The sequence below is a fragment of the Salvelinus alpinus genome, chromosome 5 (genome assembly GCF_045679555.1).
Source record: "Salvelinus alpinus chromosome 5, SLU_Salpinus.1, whole genome shotgun sequence".
Taxonomy (NCBI): domain Eukaryota; kingdom Metazoa; phylum Chordata; class Actinopteri; order Salmoniformes; family Salmonidae; genus Salvelinus; species Salvelinus alpinus.
The window spans coordinates 66676385-66684442 of record NC_092090.1 but is presented as its reverse complement, the minus strand read 5'-3'; positions in this window follow the sequence as shown (position 1 = coordinate 66684442).

The following is an 8058-nucleotide window of genomic DNA, read 5'->3' as shown; positions in this document are numbered from 1 at the left end:
TTAGGTACCGAGATGAGATCCTCAGACCCCTTGTGAGACCATATGCTGGTGCGGTTGGCCCTGGGTTCCTCCTAATGCAAGACAATGCTTGACCTCATGTGGCTGGAGTGTGTCAGCAGTTCCTGCAAGAGGAAGTTATTGATGCTATGGACTGGCCCGCCCGTTCCCCAGACCTGAATCCAATTGAGCACATTTGGGACATCATGTCTCGCTCCATCCACCAACGCCACGTTGCACCACAGACTGTCCAGGAGTTGGCGTATGCTTTAGTCCAGGTCTGGGAGGAGATCCCTCAGGAGACCATCCGCCACCTCATCAGGAGCATGCCCAGACGTTGTAGGGAGGTCATACAGGCACGTGGAGGCCACACACACTACTGAGCCTCATTTTGACTTGTTTTAAGGACATTACATCAAAGTTGGATCAGCCTGTAGTGTGGTTTTCCACTTTAATTTTGAGTGTGACTCCAAATCCAGACCTCCATGGGTTGATAAATTTGATTTCCATTGATCATTTTTGTGTGATTTTGTTGTCAGCACATTCAACTATGTAAAGAAAAAAGTATTTAATAAGAATATTTCATTCATTCAGATCTAGGATGTGTTATTTTAGTGTTCCCTTTATTTTTTTGAGCAGTGTACATTGTTTTGGGTGGTTGGAATTATGTTGAATTTCATATTTGATTAGACATACATGTATTTTTCTCACCCATCTACACACAGTACCCCATCATTACAAATATTTCTTGGCACATTTATTGAAAATTGAAATACAGGAATCTCATTTACATAAGTATTCACACCCTTGACTCAAAACTTGTAGATAAGAGGGAGGCAGAAAATAAAAATTGCCGGAGCTGAAGAAGTCTATCGATCCGCTAATACAGAATTAGTAAAGGCCCAGTGCACTACTTTTATGAAAAAAAATGTAAACTAAACGTATGAGTGTTTACCAGCATTTGTAACTTGAGTCTGATAATTGTGTACAAAACAGTTAATCTGATAATACTTGTGGAATATAAAATGTTTTCCAGTTTCTTGAAATACTTTGCAAATGCAAGTTATTTCTATGTAAAAACTGACATGGTCTATTTCCTATTCCATTTTAGTAGACACTCTTATCCAGGGCTACTTACAGTAGTGAGTGCATACATTTTCATACTGGTCCCTCGTGGGAATTGAACCCACAACCGTAGCATTGCAAGCACCATGCTCTACCAACTGAGCCACATAATTTTATCACAAACCACTTCATGTCTCAATGTACTCAATTACTGTATTGTGCATTGTTTTTCTTCTTGGCGATGGAAAGTCTACAGGTACAAACCTAGATGAAGAGCCTATGTTCAATACCAACAAAATCTCACACTAAATTCATGCAAATATGTACAAAAAGTATTTTAGCAGATTGTGCATTTTCGTAAGGCTTAATTTGTGTGAAATTAGACAGTTTTGTGCAACTTCGTTCAGTGGAAAATACATTGTTCCTCAGTTTGCCCCCGAAAAATCTTTGAAAGTTTTTGGAGCAATGCATTTTGACAAATGCTGTTCTACACTGCTTTTTGTGTCCCACATTTATTCAAATAGAAAAACTTAACCCAATATTGTTAATCAACCAGGTTGTTACCGAAATACTTTTGGAATCTTTTTGATTAATGCCTATGCTGTTTTCGGTTTGTTTTTGCTTAATACTTTGGGATACTGGTGCTATGTTCGCAACTATAACGAGTCTGGACTATGATCAAGCCATAAATACAGTTAAACAGGTTCATGTAAAATAATGAATTATGTTGGCTTACACTTATGGCACTTCCAAGGCCGTTTCATTATGATTATTACGGCCGTGTCAATCATGGAATGTACTTAGGCATATGCCAGCATTGTAGGCCTACTAGGCTTCCATGGCAACGGCCGTTAGAGCTTACTTTTTTCCCTAGGTATGAGCCGTGTTTAGAGTCCCTGTTGCAGCTTTCACTCTTCCACTACATTGGTGGCAGCGTTGGGATCACATCCAGCTCACGTCTAATTAGGTGATCTAGTGGTGGGAAGCGTTCTGTTTTTCAACATTGTGTTGGGTGTAATTACATTGATATATCTAGTGAACAATGGATAAGCAACAATTTTATATTCCACAAGCGGACCGTGATGGATAGAAGTAGTTACTACAGGTGTGATCAAGCCTTACATCAAAGTTGCCTGAAGCTGAATGGAAAGTGCTACGCGCTGACCAGTTATTCAGAAGGAAATCCTCTGTGACTGTCTAATTTAACTTACCAGTGTGGACCCAAAACAAAACACATTCTACACATTTACTAACTACCTGTTTAAAGTGTTATTACAACCACAGTGGTGTTTTGTTACTGAAGCGTGAATATCTAATAACCTGACAATGATCCACATCATATGGGTAGACAAATAATGGAAGTGTGTTATGCAACAAAAAACAACTATCCTTTTTTAGGATGCAAAACAGTAATATGAATCACTGTTCTTCCATCCTGGTCTGATCTAATGAGATGGAAGTAGGATTTTCTACGGCCTAGAATCGAGTCCTTTCCCAGTCATGAAGGAGGCCCCTCTTGGTTCTCATTGACGAAGACTGAACTCAAGTTAGGGGTTACATGTCAGACTCTCCTTTACCACTTTGCCCAACATGTTAAACCCCAGAGGTTGTAAATAAACCATTTTTAAGGTGATATACAGTACTAGTCAAAAGTTGACACACCTACTCACCACTTTTGTACAACGCGACTCAGACCAGAACATCCGGACCTATTTTTCTCCATATCACCGGATTTCAACCGCAAGCTCTGGACATTTACACCTGGATTTCGCAGCTAGCTAGCTGCTACCCGTGTGACTATTGGCTTACGTCGATCCCGGAGCAAACATCAATTATTCCGGGGCTAGCCAGCTGAAGAGTTCCATCAGCCACTCCTGGGCTACAATCACCTATCCGGACCCGTTTTACTGCCAATGCGGAGCCCCACCGGGCCTTCACGACTGGACTACCGACGTTATCTGCCCGAGGGAGTTGTCCAACTGGTACCTCCGTCGCAACGTTACCTGAACACCCATCTGCGGCCCGCTAATCGTTAGCTGTCTTATCGGCTGCTATCTGAATAGGTCTATCGGACAAATTTTCTTGGGTCACTATAACTATATCTATTTTGCCAATTGGATTGATCCCCTCTACCACACGGAACCCCACTAATCTACCGACGGAAACGCACGAGTTGGCTAAAAACAGACCTCCATCCTATGCTAGCTTGCTACCGATGGCCCGGCTAGCTGTCTGAATCGCCGTGTCCCCAACCAACCTCTACTCACTGGACCCTTATGATCACTCGACTAAGCATGCCTCTCCTTAATGTCAATATGCCTTGTCCATTGCTGTTCTGGTTACTGTTTATTGGCTTATTTCACTGTAGAGCCTCTAGCCCTGCTCACTATACCTTGTCCAACCTTTCAGTTCCACCACCCACACATGCAATGACATCACCTGGTTTCAATGACGTTTCTAGAGACAATATCTCTCTCATCATCACTCCATACCTAGGTTTACCTCCACTGTATTCACATCCTACCATACCTTTGTCTGTACATTATTCCTTGAAGCTATTTTATCGCCCCAGAAACTTCCTTTTACTCTCTGTTCTATACGTTCTAGACGACCAATTCTCATAGCTTTTAGCCGTACCCTTATCCTACTCCTCCTCTGTTCCTCTGGTGATGTAGAGGTGAATCCAGGCCCTGCAGTGCCTAACTCCACTCCTATTCCCCATGCGCTCTCTTTTGATGACTTCTGTAACCGTAATAGCCTTGGTTTCATGCATGTAAACATTAGAAGCCTCCTCCCTAAGTTTGTTTCATTCACTGCTTTAGCACACTCTGCCAACCCGGATGTTCTAGCCGTGTCTGAATCCTGGCTTAGGAAGACCACCAAAAATTCTGACATTTTCATCCCTAACTACAACATTTTCAGACAAGATAGAACGGCCAAAGGGGGCGGTGTTGCAATCTACTGCAAAGATAGCCTGCAGAGTTCTGTCCTACTATCCAGGTCTGTACCCAAACAATTTGAACTTCTACTCTTAAAAATCCACTTCTCTAAAAACAAGTCTCTCACCGTTGCCGCCTGCTATAGACCACCCTCTGCCCCCAGCTGTGCTCTGGACACCATATGTGAACTGATTGCCCCCCATCTATCTTCAGAGCTCGTGCTGCTAGGTGACCTAAACTGGAACATGCTTAACACCCCAGCCATCCTACAATCTAAGCTTGATGCCCTCAATCTCACACATTATCAATGAACCTACCAGGTACCACCCCAAAGCCGTAAACACGGGCACCCTCATAGATATCATCCTAACCAACTTGCCCTCTAAATACACCTCTGCTGTTTTCAACCAAGATCTCAACGGTCACTAACTCATTGCCTGCATCCGTAATGGGTCAGCGGTCAAACGACCTCCACTCATCACTGTCAAACGTGATGACGTTTTAATGCCTTCCTCACCATCTTAAATAAGCATGCCCTATTCAAGAAATTTAGAACCAGGAACAGATATAGCCCTTGGTTCTCTCCAGACCTGACTGCCCTTAACCAACACAAAAACATCCTATGGCGTTCTGCATTAGCATTGAACAGCCCCCGTGATATGCAACTTTTCAGGGAAGCTAGAAACCAATATACACAGGCAGTTAGAAAAGCCAAGGCTAGCTTTTTCAAGCAGAAATTTGCTTCCTGCAACACAAACTCAAAAAAGTTCTGGGACACTGAAGTCCATGGAGAATAAGAACATCTCCTCCCAGCTGCCCACTGCACTGAAGATAGGAAACACTGTCACCACCGATAAATCCACTATAATTGAGAATTTCAATAAGCATTTTTCTACGGCTGGCCATGCTTTCCACCTGGCTACCCCTACCCCGGTCAACAGCACTGCACCCCCCACAGCTACTCGCCCAAGCCTTCCCCATTTCTCCTCCCAAATCCAGTCAGCTGATGTTCTGAAAGAGCTGCAAAATCTGAACCCCTACAAATCAGCCAGGCTAGATAATCTGGACCCTTTCTTTCTAAAATGATCTGCTGAAATTGTTGCCACCCCTATTACTAGCCTGTTCTGAGATTCTCAAAGATTGGAAAGCAGCTGCGGTCATCCCCCTCTTCAAAGGGGGGGACACTCTTGACCCAAACTGCTACAGACCTATATCTATCCTACCCTGCCTTTCTAAGGTCTTCGAAAGCCAAGTCAACAAACAGATTACCGACCATTTCGAATCCCACCATACCTTCTCCGCTATGCAATCTGGTTTCAGAGCTGGTCATGGGTGCACCTCAGCCACGCTCAAGGTCCTAAACGATATCTTAACCGCCATCGATAAGAAACAATACTGTGCAGCCGTATTCATTGACCTAGCCAAGGCTTTCGACTCTGTCAATCACCACATCCTCATCGGCAGACTCGACAGCCTTGGTTTCTCAAATGATTGCCTCGCCTGGTTCACCAACTACCTTTTGGTTACTGGCCCAACGCGCTTAACGCAACATTTGGTTTGTCTACAAATAAATGCTTGATATGTTAGATTCACGTTTCTATCTCAACCAAAAATCTAAGTTAAAGAATAGCACTAAATCAAATCAAAAACTTTAAATGCACGTTAAAGTTTGATTTAGTCCTATTTTTAAACTTAGATTTTTGGTGAAGATGGAGACGTGAATCTAACATATCAAGCATTTATTTGTAGACAAACTAGATGCTGCGTTTAGAGCGTTGGGTCAGTAACCGAAAGGTTGTTGGATGAGCTACTCCTCTGTTTTTAGCGCTTCCACTTGGCTTCAGGTTGTTGAACAGAGCCTTTGCCTTCCCATATTTGAGTTTGCGCCACTTTTGTTTTCGCTCCCTATCCTAAATTTTTTTTGTTTTTTTTGGTTTTTGGTTCGTCGAATCTCAGGCAAGTTCAGTGGGTGTCCATGGTGGGATTCTTTTAGGACTCAACTGGAGTTGCTTGCCCAGCAATCCCATGGATGCCATTCGGAACCCATGTTTGGAACCCAATGCGTTTTGTTTTTTGGATTTTCGTAACTCATTTGTTAATTCCCTTTATGTTGAGCAACGATTTTTGGTTTCTTATTGGGGTATGTAACACTTACAAGACTAAATCTAGCTAATATTTCATAGAATACAAGATAACAAACCATAAGCTGATAAGATACAATTGAACAAAAGATAACTAATTTGCAACTGTTTCAAGATCAAAGTTGATTGCAATAATGGATCTGCTGAATCATGTTCAAGTGTTACAATGGTTGAATTGACTGTTGCAATGGCATGATACTGCATTGGTGTACTGAAAGCCTCCATATGTGTTGTGTTAAGTATATAGAGTGGGGTACAAAATTATTGACGCCCTTGATAAAGATTAACAATAATGAATATATTCATATTGAGCTATATTGTATTAAAAAAAATTGAAATTATACTAAAACAAAATCTTTCTCTGAGCAATTGTATAACAACAATATTGGTACACCTAAGAATTTTTATAAATAAAGTAGTAAAAAGTTTAGAATTTGGTCCCATATTCCTAGCACGCAATGACATCAAGCTTGTGACTCTACAAACTTGTTGGATGCATTTAAAGTTTGTTTTGGTTATTTTTCCAGATTATTTTGTGCCCAGTGGAAATTAAGGGTAAATAATATATTGTCATATTGGACTCATCTTCATTGTAAATAAGAATAGAATGTTTCTAAACACTTCTACATTAATGTGGATGCTACCGTGACTACAGATAATCCTGAATGAATTGTGAATAATGAGTGAGAAAGTTAGTATCAAAGCTCATACCCCCAATACATGCTAATGAAAAATGAAATTCCTATTTTCCTCAGGAGGCGATGTGTGGGAGTAGTAAACCAGCAGGACCAGAGTAGGAATAACAGGTAGACAAGGGTCTGCTGAGTTCCTCAGATCATTTAATAAACGTTGGACTCAAACTGAAAAAGGCTTGTTGTCAGAACAAGCCTTTTCGTAGGTGGTGGGGGCAAAGTTGATTCTCGTCGAGGGAGGAGCAGATTTATTGTATGACGCTCAAACATTCTTATGACTATAAAATGTTCTCATAAAAAGTATATTTTAACACTGTCTGCTCAGGCAAAATTGCCAAACTGCTAAACCAAATCAGAACTCCCACACATACCCTTCCTGATGAAGGCAGCCAATGGCCTGCTTCTATCTACGATGTAAACACAGCCTATTGTGAAAATACGAACTGCATTCAGATATATAGTGCAGTCGGAAAGTGTTCAGACCCCTTGACTTTTTCCACATTTTGTTACAGCCTTATTCTAAAATTGATTAATGAATTTTTCCCCCCCTCAATCTACACACAATACCCCATAATGACAAATCAAACAGGTTTTTACACTTAATTTTTTAAAACCTAAATATTACATTTACATATGTTTTCAGACCCTGTACTCAGTACTTTGTTGAAGCACCTTTGGAAGTGATTACAGCCTCAAGTCTTGTTGGGTATGACACTACAAGCTTGGCGCACCTGTATTTGGGGAGTTTCTCCCATTCTTCTCTGCAGATTCTCTCAAGCTCTATCAGGTTGGATGGGGAGCGTCGCTGCACAGCTATTTTCAGGTCTCTCCAGAGATGTTCAATCGGGTTCAAGTCCGGGCTCTGGCTAGGCCACTCAAGGAAATTGACTTGTCCCGAAGAAACTTCTGTGTTGTCTTGGCTGTGTGTTTAGGGTCGTTGTCCTGTTGGAGGGTGAATCTTTGCCCCAGTTTGAGGTCCTAAGCGCTTTAGAGCAGATTTATCAAGAATCTCTGTACTTTGCTCCTTTAATCTTTCCCTCGATCCTGACTAGTCTCCCAGTCCCTGCCGCTGAAAAACATCTCCACAGCATGATGCTGCCACCACCATCCTTCACCGGTTTCCTCCAGACCTGACGCTTGACATTCAGTCCAAAGAGTTCAATCTTGGTTTCATCAGATCAGAGAATCTTGATCATCATGGTCAGAGTCCTTTAGGTGCCTTTT